General features: G+C 49.5%; 1 pseudogene; it reads right to left on the reverse strand.

The window, feature by feature from the left end:
• Positions 1-5,175: 5,175 nt before the first annotated feature.
• Positions 5,176-12,805, reverse strand: LOC149356508 (uncharacterized; annotated as a pseudogene).
• Between the last annotated feature and the right edge of the window lie 1,940 nt (positions 12,806-14,745).

Raw genomic sequence — 14,745 nt, forward strand, 5'->3', positions numbered from 1 at the left:
CGACTCCTGGACTAGAAGTAACCAAGCAACGCGGTTTGTTTCTTAGCCTGGTAACGGAGCACTCATGGCGCACTTTAAGATCGAATTATAAGGTCAGAAGAATCTTGGTGCTCACCTTTCCAGACGGGTTGGTTTTAAGGATGTTGTAGTGGCTCCACTATGTGGCTGAGTAGCAAACTTTGTTCCTTGGTTACCTTTGGAAAAGACCATGTAATTCGCATCTTCATATTGTAAACCAGCACATTTCCTGTGGTGTTCTTGGCGGTTAACCGCCATAGTGGACGTTAATAGCAATGTAAATGACAAAATATCACCCGGCAGCGGCATGGGTTTTATGTTCATCATGTGTATGAAATTCTCCTCTTCAACCGATCAGTGCAATAGTTGTGTCATTTTCTTCACAGTGAGATATTCGACACTCCCGGCCCGCTCAACCAACTATCACTCGACGTGACTCTCCACGTTGGAATAGACGGAAACCTGAGCAACACGAATATATCGACGTACCTATGTACCACACAAAACAAAATCATGAAGATCGCTTAAATTTCATGCCTGCACACTTGCTTGCAAAGGAGTTTCAATTTTACAGCAGCTGCGCACAGGATATTTCCCTCTATATCCATCTTGGCTTTCCGGGACAAGGCTCAATGCCTGTTCTTGAAGATGCGTCGGGAACCTTGCTTCTATTTTATAATTTATTTTATTTGGCTTATGTTTATGGGGGGTTTAACGTCCTAAAGGCACTCAGGCTATGAGGGACGCCATAGTAAAGTGTTCCGCAAATTTTCACCAACTGGGGTTCTTTAACGTGCACTGCACTGACATCGCACAGTACACAGGCCTCTATAATTTCACCTCCATAGAATTTCGACCCCAGGGGCGAAGATCGAACCAACGTCTTTCAGGTCAGCAACCCAGCGCCTTAACGACGAAGCCACCTCGGCGGTCCATTGATTTCTTTTATAATACGGCAGACAGCAACGCTCCTCAAGCAGGAGGGGGTTGCATGTCTTGCAGTAACAATTCAGCAAACATATATTCATTGGAACATTCAACAATAAAATAAATCAAATAGTTCCACTGATGTGTTGTGAGGGGAAAATACGAATTCTGGTAAAGTATTGTCCTGGCTAAGTATGGGCCTACTACTTTAGATTGGTTCAGTCTAGTGGATCTCTCAGGGGCAGCTAAAATATAACTGCCCTGTGACAAACCAGATTTGTTACAGAATTTGAAAGAATGTCAGCCTGGACACCTGACCATGGTCTTTCCTGCACACAAGATCACGGCTTTCTTTCGCTACCTTGCCAGCATGCCGTCTCGGGTGAAGCCAATCGTCCTGCAATTGCTCTATATTCCAGAAATTTGCTCAATCCTAACAGCACCCGCCTAATTCAGCATGCATCTAAACAGACGTAAGGAGCCTTCATTATCCGCACACTGAGAGCACCACAACGGCTTCTTGAAAATATTTTCGCTGACGTAAAATACCGAAGGTACTAAAAGACCAACGACCGTTAAGCTTCTTTTCAAAACACGCCTACAGTGACCCCTTTCACCTTTGGACTATTTTCCGACTCATATTTGCCTGTCAATGCTTTAGGGCGCAGGTGGGGCAACGTAAGCGTAATTCTCGAGGCCTAGCAAGAAGCGTTAATTTCTTTGATTACATAGAAGGCCACCCTTTCGTAGCCGACCCCTACGGTCAGTGCCCAATTTCAGCTTCACAAAAAAAAAATGGCTTCATAATCCAACCCCGATATCCAATAAAGCTTATACGACTCGGGAAAGGAAAACAAATATGGCAATGAATGGCAGGCGGGGAGGACCGCGCAAAGTTTTCTTCCTGTGCGGCACACACCCGCTCGTCTTGAAGCGCACGAACTGGCTTTTGGCCATGCACATTTGTTCACCCGTTTTTCCATTGCTGCCGGGCTACTGGTGGGGGAGGTGTTCCCCTTACCCAGCCGTAGGCTTATGACGTCGGAAAACGCTCATGCGGTGGTTGCATATACTGCTTTGTAGTAGCCAAAGGTGCAGAAAGAGGCGGCGCAACAGTGTCTTCAATACACTGTTGATGGTCGTTAGTTCTGCGGAATTTAGTTGTTTTTGACGATGCACAAAACTCTTGCAACATTGAATTTGGCGCCGATGACTCGCGCATTCGATCCCCTCGCTTCGCCGACTCGTGGATTGCACAGTTAATGCCTCCCTTCCAGGGTGACACGTGTGACTGTGGTGCTTTGGTGATCTCATCGCCAGAGAGAGAGCCAGGGGCGCGCGCTCACAATGGCCTCAATGTGGGCGCGCTACGAAGCAGTCTTTTTATTGCGTGTTAAAGCCTTTATGCGAAGCGGTAACATATTACAGCATTCTCCAAGCGGCGCAGCGCCCTTTGCAGCGCGAGCTACCGGCCCGTATCGATCACTAGAGAGCAGCTGACAGCCTGCGTTTTCAAAGCTAAAATTGAAACGAACTGTCAGCAGCCAGGCCACCCATGCTAAATAGCACTGACGTAGTTCTACAAATCAAAGAAGCCTCCTGTCAATTACACCTTTGCCTTCTCAGCCTGTCTTGTTCCCTTTTAAAACTGCTCTCTTAGAATTGATTCCGAAGCCTGTGCATTAAACTAGCTTGTAATTTTGTAATTTCTGATTTTGCTTTCTTATTTGAGCTCATTTTTCAGTCATCAGCACAGGAAGTGGTTTATGGTTTATGGGGTTTAACGTCCCAAAGCGACTGAGGCTATGAGAGACGCCGTAGTGGAGGGCTCCGGAAATTTCGACCACCTGGGGTTCTTTAACGTGCACTGACATCGCACAGTACACGGGCCTCTAGAATTTCTCCTCCAAAGAAATTCCAGCCGCCGCGGCCGGGATCGAACCCGCGTCTTTCGGGTCAGCAGCCGAGCACCATAACCGCTGAGCCACCGCGGCGGCCTGCACAGGAAGTAGTTTTCATTTGTTATTGCTGCTTTTTTGAGAGGAACAAAGCAAATGAAATGCATGAGAGCATTGCAATTCAAACATGTTTCTACATTTTCACAAAACACCGTTATGTTACCGTTTAAAAATCTTGAGACATTTGATAGCCAAATACGTAATTTTTAATGAAGTACATTTCCAATTAAAACACGCTATTTTGAACAGAAAATTAAAGCTTGGGCGAAAAAAATCCCCCAAAGTACCGCCTTCACCATACAGGCTGTACACCGTGGCCCGGAAGCGGAATCGACCTGCGTAAAAAGAAAAAAAATAGAGAACTGCGTGAGGAAAAAAAATTGAAAAGACTGCAAGTCCGCTTCAATTAATAAAGGCACAGAGGCCCCGACTTCTTTAAATCAATTCAATAGTATGCGTGCAGAGTAAGTAAGGATTGCGGGTAGGAAAGAAAAAAATATCGCACGGAATATTTGTTTACTGCAGCACAGTTTTTTTTGTTAGCCTCACAGACAGAGCGCGTTCTCAGCACCATTAGGCAATCTCATTCGGCTTCTGGAAAAAGCGCAATTCAAAATCAAAAATGCCATTTGTCACGAAGCTTTCTTAATACTCTCCTTGAAATCTGCAGACCATCAAGTCTTAGTTGCTGATGTAAATTGTTAACTGCACAGACCTTGTGGGACATACAGATAACCCTCACCGCCCCCGCGCCGAGTCACGCGACGAGAGCGCGTGCCGCCGGGCGTGGGGAGAGGGGGCAAACGGCCACCCTCCTCACTCCCAGCTCGGACGTGACGTCACGCCTACGCACTGGCGTCTTAGGGAAGGGGTGAACGACTTTCCGTGAAGGCAACCGATTGCTCAAGGGGGTGGCAATGTCGTAGGGGTTTAAGGAGAGCTCGTGGCGGGAACGTCTCTCCCTCGCCGCGGTGCTACTGCCCGCGCCGCCCGGACTACCCAACGCCGGTCGACGGCGACTTGGAAGCTACTGAATATTATTTTATCGGATAGAACATTCTTCCGCAGTGTGCTTTGCCTTGGGTAAATAAACTGTTTCCTAGCGTACTCTGTCGTTGCCTATTTCGTCCGAACCCGCCGTGGCTGTGACTCTGCGCCACGGGTTGGGGACACGAGTCGCTTACGAGAAACGCCTGCGTGTAGCCGGCACGGGAGCTCGCCTTTCCGGCCGGCTGGACGCGCAGTGACCCCATAACCTCCTCATCTGAATGCTAGAAAAAGTGTCTGGGAGGACGATACTTGGAAAAGCTGTTCTCCCCTCTTACCTATGCAACAAACAGGGAGGAGCCTAGATCTCCTTCGTCAAAATCAAATGCCGGTTTGGCGATACGTTTGCATATATTCCATCCGGCACAGTATACTTAAATTTTGAAATGTTGCGCAAGTGATGATACTCTGGTCGTTTACACATTGTTCGGATAGTTAAACAACGAACTACCAAATACCCCCGCCCCCTCTAAAAGACAATTACAAGGCCACAGGTTGATTTGGAAGGAACGTAAGCGCAACCCCGTATAGCTGGTAGCATAAGACGGAATGTAACCGACGATAGGACAAAAAGTGTCCCACATGGTTCATACTTTTGCGCACTTAATTAAACATGAGAGATAAATACCTGTTTCAAACTATATCTGCCTCTGCTTCCGCATAGGTTCTGAAAACATTGACAGTCAATGTTAATAACGGGCCGCTATGAAGAAAAGCGATCAGCGCTCGCCAGAAAGCTACAAGCAGGACGAAGTACAAATAACACCGGCCAGTGAAAACAACTAAGCAAGTAAACCACATCCTACAGAGACGCAGAGGTTTAAAATATAATTAATATAATTCAGTTTATTTTACTAGTCTCTGTTTCTTAACATCTGCCGGCCATAATGCGATTGCTAAGCTAATAAATATATTTACTAAATTACATTCTACTGTGCCAAATCTACTATACCCCCTTAAATGCAGACAAAAAGAACTCTCGTCACTGCCGGCGGCTATTTCGTCGAAGAGAACACGAATAGGAACCTCAAAACTGCGCGAAACTACGCGTCAGAGTAGCCGCATAGTAAATTTTGGGCGCAATGCAGCAGGTGCGTTTGGCTCTTCTGCAACTGTTAGCAAAATGATAGGAAGCCACTGGCGCTGGTGAGCCGCCAGGCTGCGAGGAGTGGAAGAATTGCGAGGTGCTCCCTCTCGTACTTTTCCGAGTGTAAGTTTAAGATCGTTATGAGAAGTGTGGAGGCGTCTGCGAGATTCCACTCACACAGGCCGGGCGGGGAAAAGCAGCCGAGATCACCCAGCGCCGACTACCGCGGACCGCTCCAGTGCGTTGTGCCCGCTGAAGCACTGCCAGCACCTTGGAAGTGATGGTGGCGAGAGAGGCGGTGCACGGCCCAGCCCATAACGCTTTCCGCATAGGGGAATACGCGAGACGTCCAAAATGCACGTCGCTGTCCACGTATGCCTGGTAGCCGGTCCTGCGCCGTAAATAGACACGTTAATAGACGAAGTCCACTCAGGTATTTCCGAAGAGAAATGCAAAGCGATGTGGGTATACCCAACACTCTCTTGCCAAAAAAACAGATCAGCCACTAATTATGTGCCGAAAGAAAAGGATCCATGCAGTCACGCTTTTATTTTTGTGGAATGTCCTGGTGAACGAATTATTAAAACTTGAATACTGGAGGCGAAATAACGATTAAAAGTTGTACACCATCCTTAACAGCGCTAGCCGTATACTATTAAGAACCATTATGTTACCATTATGTCGCTTTCACCGTAGCAGAAGCAGCTCAGTGCCCAGACAAAACACACTCGATTGAGTAATCAAGAAAACCTACTCGTATTGACCGCATTTCATTGCGTTATCAATACTACTCTAGGTGTCGCCCCATCGCGTAGCCCCGGTTAGTATTGACAGATGACCTTGAACAGCCGCAGAGCCGAGCAGGTGGCGCGCGGTTGCTGCAGCCGAGCTCCGCCAGATGGCAGCGCCGTCTGTCTCGGCGCACGGCAGCGGCGAGAACAGTTGGCTCTGTCTACGACAGATGGCGCCACTAGGAGGTCAGCCACTACTGGCCTTCGAAGCAGGCGTTAGCAGCATTTCCGCCCAAGGCATTTCCGCCCAGCTTGTGTACGAACCTCAAGTGGCTCTTAAACAACCCAGCTGTGATACAGATGTCATGCCGACTGTTGAATTAATTTAGCTGTTTTGAATGATAATTAATGAATAATTGAGAAATAATACTTAAGCAATGAGCCTAATTTCTAGTCAGACCACATAAATAATTAATACCGAGTAGTAAATTGGTCGAGTTCGGAAATCGAACCAGTGTCTCCGGAGTGCGAGACGAGCACGCTAACCACTCCGCCATGCCAGCTCGATGGTTTGGAATGAACAAAGGCGCGTCTAGCAAATACGGTGTCTTCGTTTACTGCCACCTACCTCCCTTCCTCTTAAGGCGAGGTTCAGGTGTTCACCGAGATATGCGAGACAGTTACTTTTCGTTTCCTCCGAAACCAATTTACCGACGAGCAAGGCGTACAGCCGCATGGGCGATGACGTTCTGTGGACTTTCTGGTAGCGTGACGGAATTGTCACGTGACCAAATATGGCGGTGCCCATGCTCCCGCGCTGTTAAGCGTCTATAAATGCGCGCTTGCTTTGGCGTGAATGCTTTGCTATGCAGTCCTCTAAGGAGAAGTGGCAGCGACAGGAAGAAGCGAGAAAGCGACAACGTGCACAAGAGACGCCAGAACAGCGTGAAGAACGTCTTGCAAAGCGTCGTGCTAAGGGTACAGATCAGCGACAATGTTCTACCTTGCAGAGTGGTTCCACGTCATCGGTCACCGATGAATCGCAACCCCTGACTGCTACGGAACGCCGCAATGCTACCAGGCGAAGGCAACGCGCCGAAGAATCGCGAGAAGAACGCGCGCAAAAACTAGAAAAACAGCGGATTACCGATGTTGCCATTGCTAAAGCAATTTATCCGGTTCAGCAAGAGCTAAACCACTGCCAATTTTTTGCTGTAAATCTGGCACTACAAAGCAAAAATAAATATCTAATATAGATCATCATATCATATATGACAGTCCGGTTTCCTCATTGTTCTTAAATGATCGAGCATCGCTTCGCACATATTTTTCCACTTGAATTTTCGTCGGTTGTCGCTTATCACTTATCGGTTCTCAGTATATCACTGATCGATTTTCATTGTCAGTATATTTTTTTTCTGCCACATAACCTATTAGGAACTTGTCCTCTCTAGAGTTATACATAAGTACGCATCCTAGGCAATACTGTTGGGTCATGTAAGGGTGTCGTGCCCGAAATTTAGAACGACAAGGTGGTCGATACAAAAAACTTCTTCAGGAACTTTTTATCGCTACATATAACTTTCTTCCCGCTCACATATTCCTTGTCTTGTTCTCCAATGGCATGCGCTGCGCTGGCAATAATTCACACCTCTTCAAACGTAAACGCCACCTAAGTGCCTTCCCTCTAATCAGTCCATAACTCACTGCACCTGTCCCACTAGCCCCTTCATCACTTTTTCAACGGTATGAATGACGGCAGAATCCAGCTTAACATTAGACTAGGCAAACGAAGATATGATTTTGTAAAAGTGTGCCGCATGCTCTGCCTCTAAGTGTTCCGTGATAGGCCCTCAGAGCGCTCGTTGATGGGCACAAATAGTAGTGCGCGAGTTGCCTCGTGGAGATCGATGTAGCACAGCACAGACTACGCACACAAGCGGAAAATCACGGTTCAAAAGTCGGCCACCAAGCTGCCGCGCAACTTCGACTACGTTGACCTCGGTGTTCCGTGCTCCAGACTAGCGTTTAGCGGGGGAAACACCAAAACATAGGCTGCAGCCGTTGCTCCATGTGAATCAGAGATTTTGGTTCTTGATACCAACACGTGTAGATTCTGCGTGCGTGGCTGATCGGGCAAGTTGGCAATTCATGAGAGCTAGGAATACAACAGTACGCAAGTTTACCACACGGAACACCACCGAACTGACCGTTACTTCTGACTTACAGAAGGAGGATTGATAACCTTGTGCTAACAGCGTCATTCCATCACGTGCCCACACAACTACGTTTCACGAGTCATTGTTCGCGCGCACAGCTCATGACTGGAATGGCCTTCCCAACCACGTGGCTCTCATCGTTGAACCTGCACGACTGAAGGCTTCCATCAGAGAAGCTGCCTCATCATACTCGTGTATACCACCAGCATGTAACAATTTATCGCCGTCCACCCGACAAACTCTCATGTAAAGTCCCACTATTGGATGTTTGGTTTATTGGAGTTTAACGTCCCAAAGCGACTGAGGCTATGAGAGACGCCGTAGTGAAGGGCTCCGAAAATTTCGACCACCTGGGGTTCTTTAACGTGCATTGGCATCTCACAGCACACGGGCCTCTAGAATTTCGCCTTCATTGAAATTCAGCCGCCGCAGCCGGGATCGAACCCGCGTCTTTCGGGTCAGCAGCCGAGCGCCGTAACCACTGAGCTACCGCGGCGGGGTCCCCCCCCACTATTGGACTCAAATAAATAAACAAGGTAAGTGCTAACGATGCCTGTGAGCAACACCACACATGAAAGGTTCATATTTGATTCTCAAAACCCTAAGGCATCTTCACAGAAGAACTGTAAATTACTATTTCACCAAGAATATATGAACACCACACATGAAAGGTTCATATTTGATTCTCAAAACGCTAAGGATCTTCACAGAAGCACTGTAAATTACTATTTCACCAAGATTATATAGGACTTCCGTGTTAAAGGTAACCGGGGCTTTCTGGAAGAACGAGCGCACTACGCAATAGTGCAACAAACTCTGAGGGTGCCTTCGGCGGTAGTTTTCATCGATTTTGTGGTGTTGTTTCACCAGTCTGATAGTTAAGAACGATTAGTTGGCTTTTTAAATTCTGACTTCAGGACACTTGCAAATCCTTCAAAAAAGAAATGGATGGAGTTTTTGCAACAAGGAGCGATTTGGGACAGGCTGGTTTTTAAAGGAGTTAGACAAAAGCCCCAATAACAAAACTGCTATGCAACAGCAGCGCTGCTGTACGCGCTCCGAAACAACAATCATTGCAAGAAGAATAGCTGCCCCCGAACAAAGAACGATTTGAGACAGTGTGCTTTTTAAAGGAGTTATACAAAAGCCCCCATTATAAAACCGCTATGCCACAGCAGCACTCCTGCATGCGCTCTAAAATAGCAATCATTGCAAGAAGAATAGCTGCCCTCGATGGGCCTAGGAGTTTGTGGTATTGGCAAAGTCGAATGTTTAGCGGCTCAGTTCATGACTAATTACCTAAACTGACTTTTACTGTAAATCCTTAACTTCAACACATCGACACGCTACTGGCGTTTGAGTAATGTTGTCACCTTGTATACACCAGTTTTCAAAACTTTTAAGGAATACGAAAACCCGCGGCAACACGTGTGACGTAGCTTCCTTTTCGACCAATCCGCTTATTTCACTGGGCTTTCTCCAGAACGGGACCCTTAAAGCTGTCGCTTTAAAAGACCACAAATGCAAAACTACCACTCCAAAGTAGTTCGGACGGCGCGAAAACAACAAAAACAAAGGAGACACGAACACAACAGGACGGGCGCCACTCCAAAGCAGCACACCAGTAGGCGCTCTAAAAACTGAATTTCTTAAAACAGAAGCCCCGATAGGCCTGCGTGCTTGCCGCGGCCGCAAGATATGCGCCACCAACTGCTGATGCGTTGTGAAAAGCGAGCAGTAGTCATTTCTAAAGGAAGCAAGCTGTGACCATCAGCAAACATTCCTTTAAACATGATTACAGTAGTTGTCTCCACGCACGAAATTTTAATTGGCAAACTTCTTCAAGCACTAGTTTTTGTGTGTGCGCGTGTGTTTGTGCGCATGCGCCTATGTGCCCCTGTCTACATGCTTTCGCGTGCATGTGTGCGAGTGTGAATGCATATGTGCCCATGTGTGTGCGTATGTGTCTACGTCTTTGCGTGTGTGTCTGCGCGCGTTTATGTTAACGCATGTGTTTGCGTGTGAGCTATGTGTGTGTGGCACGTGCTTCTGTGCGCGAGTGTGTGTTTGCTTGTGCGCGCGCATGCATATGCGTGTGCGATTGTGTGTGTGTGTGTGTTTGCGCGTGGTTGTTTGTGCGGTCGTGTGGTCGTGTCTGCATGTGTGCGCGGTGCGTGTTCGTGTGTCTGTGGGCGCATATATCTGTGCCTGTGCGCGTGTGTTTGAATATCTGTGTGTGCGTTTGCGCGCGCGTGTGTGTGCACGCATTTTGAAGCGATAGCCTCACTACGCCAGCCACTTAACCTCGTCGAGCGTGGTCGCACCTCGGGCGTATGCCCGTGGCTACAGCTGCGCGCCGGTGCCGCCGCTAGAGCCGTTGCTTAGTAACCGCCGCACCTGCGCTTCGGTGCTCTGCCGCGCCGTCTCTTACATCACCAAACCTTTGCGCTCGACATCGGCAAAAGCGTTCAGTGCGCTATCTGGTACGACGTCATATAGCCGGGTTGCGTATATATATAGATACAGTTGTTTCGTCAGTAGATAAACAGTTATGGAGGATGATGGGCCGTCTATGGCACATGCGCGCTGGAATGAAACCAAGTGTAAACGGCGTGCCGTGGAGACAGCAGAAGAGCGCATCGAACGCCGGGAGTAATGCCGTGAAGAAGATGCAATTAGGGCTCTTACCGAGGATTAGTCCGTGAAGGGAGCCAGACGTGCGAACCGTAATGAAGCCCTGAAGAAGCAGCGAGCTTAAGCGGCTCGAGAACCGTCGTAATAACGAAGCGGTTCTGCGAGCATGTGTAGCCCTGGAAAGTGGATCAGCGACGACAGAGAACTATGTGCCAGTTCGGCAACGTTCACTAGGCGTAGCTCGGGGGACGAAGCAATCGCTCCCAACCATGTTTAACCAGAGCTAAACCACAGCCAAATTTATTTTTGTTGTGTGTGTGTATGCCCGCGCCTGTGCAGCTTCCACGCTGCGCAGAAATGTATCCTCCAACATTTAGCCTCCACCCATCCACACACCTGCACTATCCGCTCCCACTTCTGCCCTAAGCTCCACCTACCCTCTCAACCTCTCTAGGAGCCTGCACCTATCAAAAGCCGATGCAGCAGCGGAGCGGAAAAGCGATGGCGAGTTCAAGCCTCCACCCATCAGCCACGCAGCCACCTCGCAGCCTTCACAGCCAGGACCCACCAGAAACATTTGGAGCATCACCACAAAATGCGACAGCGAAACAAAATTTAAAGACAACGTGTGAGGCGAGATTCTCGGGGCGAAAACGAAATAATTAAATGTAAAAGCAATGCTGCTAGAAGAACTTTGTGAACTCGCATTGCACCATCACGAATTTTTTTCATACGGATATTGCAGACCCAGACCCGTTAGTACAAAATTCTATTTAGCGAACTTCTTAAAGCTATTCCACGCGCCTCGCAGGCCAGACTTGCTAAGTGAGGCTACTTCCAAGTGTGAGTAATGTTGTGTCTCTACCTCCCCCCCCCCTAACTCTCTTTGTGTGTTCCCGTCACATCTGTATCCACTTAGGCCATGCCCAGAGGCAGTGCGTGGTTCTGCGAAAGTGGTCTTTCTTCATGCACGCGCTCCCATGCAACCTCCTGACAGGTGGAACCGAACACGAGGGACGCATCCGACTCCTGGATTCCACGTACCACCACTTCTGCCTAACTGCCACGACGTGTTTTCCGGAGTTCCCCTTAAACGGCACCCAACACAGCAGTATTGACCCTGCGACTTTGTGTGTGAATCTGCCAGGGTGACATGACTCAACGCCTGCTGCCACCTGCGGAGACGAGCGTCTGCCATTCAACCGCGCCTGGCTCTTTTGTCAACAGCGGGGTGACGCCGCAGCAGGTGTTCGCCTTTGGGGCATTTCCTTCAAACAAGATATCGGATCCAGCTGGCCGGAAACGACTAGCCCGAAAACACGCTCTTCTGGACACTTCCTAGTATCCAAGTGCCTCAGCCGAGGAAGGCAACGAAGAGGGGAACGACCTTGGAGCACCCGGACGAAGTCCCTACGATTGGTCGGAAAAGGCGGGAAGATCTCGGGAGGGTCTATTTAAAAGCGCTCGACACGTTCATCGAGAGCCATTCCCGGAGCGATTCCCTGAGCGATTCCCTCAGCTTTTCCCTGAGACTTCTCAGTTTTTACCTTGTCATTTTTGTAAATAATCATGTAAATATGTGAATACAGTTTTTCCTTCACTTCCCCTACTCCCTGTCACCGGCCCACGTTCCTTCCGCCGTCAGCACAGCGGTGGTGCTCTTGGACCCGATTCCTGGTGGAGCACGCTGCTTGCCCGGCAAAACATATCAGTAATAACAAAGCTAAAAATGTGATCTTGACCAAAATACCACAAGAAATCGAGCGATTTTCGATTCATGTTTCTTTAGAAGAATCTCACCTGAGAAGCCTTCGATGTGAAAGCACCGCGGTGGTCGGTGGGTGGAAGGCTGACGGCCCTGCCAGGCTGGGGGCTCTCCCGGACAAGAAACCTCCGTGGACATCGACGTGCAGATCGGTAGGAGCGGCCGGCACCACCTCCCTGTCCCCTGTATTTGCTGTCGCCGAGCCGGACCGAGACGACTAGGACCCTGTGGGGCTCGGGGACAGCGGGCCTCTCAGCTCGCCCCTTCGCAGAGTCCGCCTTGCAGCCGCACCTCCCGAGGCAGGAGCCCAGTCCTCCCTTGGCGCCGCCACGCAAACAAGGAGCAGCGAAGCGCGGCGAAATAAGCGACGCTCGGACAGAAGGTCCAGGCGGAGTGGTCTTCAAAGAGTCACTCTGCATGGCCACTCGTCGAGAAAGAAGGAACGCCCAGAGCAGTGTCTGCGTTCGAATCGGCGAATTCTCAACGAGGAAGGTGCTACGCGTGCTCACGGGCGATTCTAACTGCTGTTTGGCCTACTCTTCTTTGTGGTGCAAGATGGAGCAGTGGGAAGTCTCAGCGACGGTCAAACGATCGATGAGCTACGAAAGAGATGTGCCTTCAGTAGATAACATGGTGTAAAGCAGCGAAGGTATTTTTGCAGAGGTTACAACTCCTATGCCGGCCTGTTTCCTGAAGGTTCCATCGTGCACATAGTAATAGCCCTTCAAAAAGCTGCCCTGTGAGCTTATACACGTAGAAATCGGATATTTTGTATGTTAGTTTTTCGTTTAAAGTATGTTTTTGATTTCTCCTCTAGGAATAGCGCACAAGTGAAATATTAGACTATTCCCAAGAGGGAAAATTTAAAACGTAATATTTGCAAGCAGAGTAAGGAAGAACAACGCCACAAAAATAACTTACAATAATCTAAAGGTCTTCGCCTGCAAGCAGTAACGACGACGCACACTGAACCACAAGCCTCTACAGGGACGTAAACCGGGCTCACATTATGGCTGCCTATGCTGCGGATCAGAGACAAGAAAGGAAGAAAAAAATTGGTGTTAATGCCCGTTGCGTTATTTCCCAAATTCAGTTATAGGAGTTGTGAGGTTTAAATTGGGGGAGATAAACACGTTCTCCCCGCTTAAGCGCGGCTGACAGGGTTCAAAGCCGCGCAGACCCCACCCCGTGGTCGCAAACGCTAACCGAGCGCACACCGACCACGGCGGGCCTTGCTCTAAGCGAACAAAGAAATGACACACTGGCTGACACAAACAAGGCATTTATTGCTATAACAACAATAACGCCAGCTAGCAACAAAATACACTGAGGAATCGAGGATGTCCGACTCACCAGCACGGTTACGAGCGAACGTTCGCCCACGGTAGGGCAAGAGGGAAGCTCCGAGGCCAGACGGGACGAGCTGAGAGGCACATATTTACACACAAGGTCGCCCGCAGCGAAGAGCGGAGGTTTGCGCGTGAACGTCCACACGCTTCTGGTCCCGAACAAAAAGAGACGGTCTCTCCCCGCGCGCAAACGCTAACCGAGCGCACACCGACCACGGCGGGCCTTGCTCTAAGCGAACAAAGAAATGACACACTGGCTGACACAAACAAGGCATTTATTGCTATAACAACAATAACGCCAGCTAGCAACAAAATACACTGAGGAATCGAGGATGTCCGACTCACCAGCACGGTTACGAGCGAACGTTCGCCCACGGTAGGGCAGGAGGGAAGCTCCGAGGCCAGACGGGACGAGCTGAGAGGCACATATTTACACACAAGGTCGCCCGCAGCGAAGAGCGGAGGTTTGCGCGTGAACGTCCACACGCTTCTGGTCCCGAACAAAAAGAGACGGTCTCTCCCCGCGCGCGCACAGCAAAACGCCATCCGTGGCGCTGGTGTCGCTGCGACGCGAGCGCCCTCCCCTGTTAGAGTAACACAACTGAGAAGGGTGCGTTGCGGGGAACTAACCACAGTAGGGGGTGCAATGCGGGAAAGTGAACATAGGGGACGAAGGCATCCCAACATCTCCCCGACCTTAAATAGACCCACGCGCCTGCAAGTTACATGTTATAGAGGAGTCTCCTGGTCTTCATGCACTTGAGGCATGTCTTGCAGCGGAGGTGACGCCGACAGCGTGCACGCAGTCTTCCGCAGTATTCCGAAGGCGGCGTGAAGGTCGCCGCTGGGACGACTCGTATGGCCCGCGGACTACGTGTCCGCACGCCCGCGAAGAGGAGGGCCGGTTGACCACTGCAGGCCAGGATTCTGCAGCAGCCGCCAGCGTAAGAGGAACCGGAGGTGGCTGCTGTCTGGTCTCGCCACGGCTGCCCCGGATGGATGCGGCGAAC

The sequence above is a fragment of the Amblyomma mixtum genome, chromosome 3, assembly GCF_055824585.1.
Source record: "Amblyomma mixtum isolate Tamu chromosome 3, ASM5582458v1, whole genome shotgun sequence".
Lineage (NCBI taxonomy): Eukaryota > Metazoa > Arthropoda > Arachnida > Ixodida > Ixodidae > Amblyomma > Amblyomma mixtum.